Source organism: Lupinus angustifolius, chromosome LG19 (assembly GCF_001865875.1).
Source record: "Lupinus angustifolius cultivar Tanjil chromosome LG19, LupAngTanjil_v1.0, whole genome shotgun sequence".
NCBI lineage: Eukaryota > Viridiplantae > Streptophyta > Magnoliopsida > Fabales > Fabaceae > Lupinus > Lupinus angustifolius.
Window position 1 is genome coordinate 10,368,945 of NC_032027.1, and position 4,025 is coordinate 10,372,969.

Here is a 4,025-nt window from a genome sequence, read left to right on the forward strand (position 1 = left end):
TATTGTTTAGTAATAATTATAAGTGATCATCATTCTACCATTTTAGGTCGTACACTAAAAGGAGGATTTCAGACCTTGGTGTTTGGAGTTAATCAAAGTAAAACATAAGAACTTGTCAAAGTAGTTCAAATTCATAAGAATTTGAGAAATATTTTATTCATTCATTCAAAATGATCTTGTCTCCTCAAGATTTTGTTAATATTTAGTTTATGGTTATTGTTAATTGTTTATATGCAATTCAACTCAAAACAAAACGAAAATATTTTTACTCATTATTTATGCATTGACATATTCATATGATTCATTCTATTAGGCAATTCCTTGTGGTTCGACATAACCTTATACTATACTACAATTGAATCTTGAAAGAGGTGTAAATTGTAAAATAGTAAAGTGTTATTAATAAATTTATTTGTTGAAACACCTTTTAATATACAAAAGTGATGAAGCTAACTTACTAACTTTTATTTATTGTTAATTACATTCCACCATTTATTTATTCGTTAATACCAACCTTTCTTAAGGAAGAAGTTTGATTTTTTAATAAAAGGAAATCGAAAGGGAGTAAATAAATAAAGATCACTTAAATTTATTATTCTTTTATTCTTTATTTATTTATTTGTTGCTAACAACTAACTATTCATCACTTTTGTACATTAGAATACCATTAAACCGGTGTTGGAATTTATTCCTCAAAACCGAGATGGTATTCAAAGGTACTTAATAATTATGGAATAGGGGATTGCTTCGATACCATTGTACCCGCGTTAGAATTTATTCTAACAAAGCCGATATGGGACAAAGAAAGAATAACTTATTCACATGATTATTATAAGTAAGTTGTAAATATTCTTGAAACCATTATATCGGCGTTGGACTTTATTTCAACAAAGCCGAGATGGCGAACAAAGAATAAAACTGAGTTCACTTACTTGATTAAATAAAAAGGAAACACACCAAAGAAGAGGAATTATGCTTTCAAGAAATTGGCACTACTACCAGGACGATTTGTTGAGAGGGAAAACCTCCTCGAAAATACCTTTCAACAAATTGGCGTCGTTGCCGGGGAATTGCTTTAATAATAATTTCATCTTTATATGTCATTCATCAAATAATTGTGCATAAATTTATTTTTGTTTTTGTACAAATCGTTTTGACTTTGTACAAAGATGTGAATTATTAAATATGTATATTATTTATCTACTAACTCTTCTTGGAAAATAGACAGAGAAAATCTTTCTTGTGCATGAACAAGAACAAACAACTTGAATTTTATCTTCATCCTGAAATAGAGAAAACACTCAAGAAGAAGAAAAAAAAACACAAAAGAAGGCTCGTCAAGCAAGACCTATTGTATCGGCGTTAGAAATTATTCTAACAAAGCCGAGATGGGGCAAAGAAGGAATAACTTATTCACATGATTATTAGAAGTAAGTTGTAACTGAAATATTCTTGAAATCATTATACCGGCGTTGGAATTTATTTTAACAAAGTCGACATAGCGAAGAAAGAATAAAACCGAGTTCACTTACTTAATTAAATAAAAAGGAAACACACCAAAGAAGAGAAATTCCGCTTTCAACAAACTGGCACTACTGCCACGGCGATTTGTTGAGAGGGGAAAACCTCCTCAAAAATACCTTTCAACATTACATCAATCCTTAATCCTTAATCGATTAACATATTTCAACAATATATAATTGATTATCAACTATGTTAATAGATTAATGTGTATATGAAAATGATTTCCCTAATGCATGGTAAACATTTTATATGATTAAAGAATATGCAACGCACGATTTTGAAATAGATGATTCTTTTGTGCACAAAAACCATGTATACCTAATGCAAATGCATGAATATTACTTGTCATATATTTATACTTAGATGTTATGCCTCAACCTATATGTATTTCATTTTATACTTTTGTGAGACTTCCATCTAGGGTTTACATAACCTAGACTCAACACTAGGGCAAACATTTTAGGACTTCCAAAATAAGAAAATAATACTATGTCTACGACGTTGACCTTTGAGTCTTTGGCATGTTGTTTGTTGTGATGTCCACATCTTCAAGCTTCTATTAAACTCCTTGTCTTAATCAAAACTAAGTAAGTCAATCATGATGACATCCTTTGACTATTTGCCATTTTAATTAACCCATGTATAGCAATTTGTTCTTGCATCTCCCGAAACAATGGAATTGGCATAAAATTGCTTGACAATGTCTAAGGATAACATCTTGTTTGGTTGTGCAAGTTTTTGCAATCCATATTTCACCACATAGAACATGAATCTATCAAATTCCTCCTCCTCTAAAGTGATCATTTTCTCCAAAATTGGTGCACTTCGAAGAGTAATTTCCTTGCACCTTTGTTTACCTTCCTTGCATTGGAACTTGTTGTCTTTGGAAGTTGATTTGGATTCTTTGGCAACTTCCTTGCCTTTCCTTGAGAAAAACCTTCCACTCCTACAAAATTTGATTAACAAGCAATTTCCAATCCTAGGAGTTAGATACATAAATTCAAAGCATAATTTGTCAATTTGGTACACAAGAATTTTATGCTCAATTCGGTTAATTATTAATGTCAAGATGTGAAAATGTTGCAGAAATATATTTCCGTGATGTTTTAATATGTTCAAAACAGCCCCAACATCACACTTTTTCTATCTTATTTTCAACATTTTCAAAAAAAGTGGCCAGAACAAAAATTTTGAAGTTCTTTTCTTGTGATATTAATCTCCAAACAGCCCCATAATCAAATTATGCATCAAAACAAATTTCTTTGATGTTCTTAAGGCTATTGGCTCATGGAGAATTAGTACTGCAAGAATAATTTCATAACAAATGCAAACAATCACTTTAGAACAATGTTCTTGTTGTTTCTTGTCATGGAATGATTTGAACGAGTTTCATGCCAGATTAAATCACTTTTCCAGCCACAAAACAGATTTGATTGTGGTGTAAAGTTTTGAAATTTTTGCACAAAATTTTGACTACAAACTCATTCAATTTATCAAGTTGAACCATTTTTTTGAAAAAAAAACTTTGGTCACTAAAATTAGCCCTTTGTTCTTATTTTATGACTCATTAATTTAGTTATGTTTAAGGCAAAAATTTGGTCACAAAATTTGTGGTTCAACCGAATGTTCATTGTGAAAAATCTAAAACTTTTTCCTAAGTCCAAACATAGATTTTTCACTTTATGAAACTGTTTCGCATGAACTTAGTTTAATTATGTTCCTAAAACAACCAACACACATATTCATCTTGAAAAGGACAAAAATAATCAATCATGATGTGTATGTTCTTCATAAAATTTTCAAGAGTGGAAAGTTTTGAAACTTTTTGGTTTGGGATTTCTTTTGATTTTTTTTATAAAATTTCCCAAACTAAAAGTTTCAAAAGAAGAACATAAAATGAAAAGATCAAAGTTTTTAAGAGAAGAAAGTTAGAATACTTACATGTTGCAGAACTTGAGGTTATGAGTCTCTGAAAGAGATGAGAGCTTTGTTTTAGAGAGAAGAAGTTTTTCAAAATGAGGAGATGAGTCTTAGAAGTGATTAAATATGGTCAAAAGGGTGAAGTAATCAAGGGATAATAGGCAATCCCCTTTTTAAGGGATTTTGTCCTTGGCCAACCAAGTTGCCTGCCAACTAGGCGTCAGGTCAGGATTTCTGACCATGTTGGCTTGGTCCTGTTAGGCCCGCTTGGCCTAGATTGGCTTGGCATAGCCCATTCATCATTTCGGCACTTTTTTCATCTTTTTGAATTCAAGTTTATTTTTTTTCCTAAGACATTTATATGGCCACAAAAGAAAGTATTTCTCTTTAAAGTTCTATTTGAAAAAAAACTTTTTTATTTTGTGGCCAATTTTTCATCTCCTTACTCTCTCTTTTTTCTTTTGTGAACTTCTAAAGAAAATAATTAAAAAGAATAAATAAAAATATGCAAAACAAATGTTATGCATATTTGTTAAAATACACTAGGTTACCTCCCAGCAAGCGCTTATTTACTGTCATTA

At 30.6% G+C, this 4,025-nt stretch overlaps 1 long non-coding RNA gene across 1 annotated transcript; it reads right to left on the reverse strand.

Moving 5' to 3' along the window:
- Nucleotides 2,192-3,568, reverse strand: LOC109334128. Its single transcript, XR_002106068.1, has 2 exons — nt 3,466-3,568; nt 2,192-2,470 (listed from the first exon to the last, which is right to left on the reverse strand). It is a non-coding gene; the product is annotated as an uncharacterized LOC109334128 (long non-coding RNA).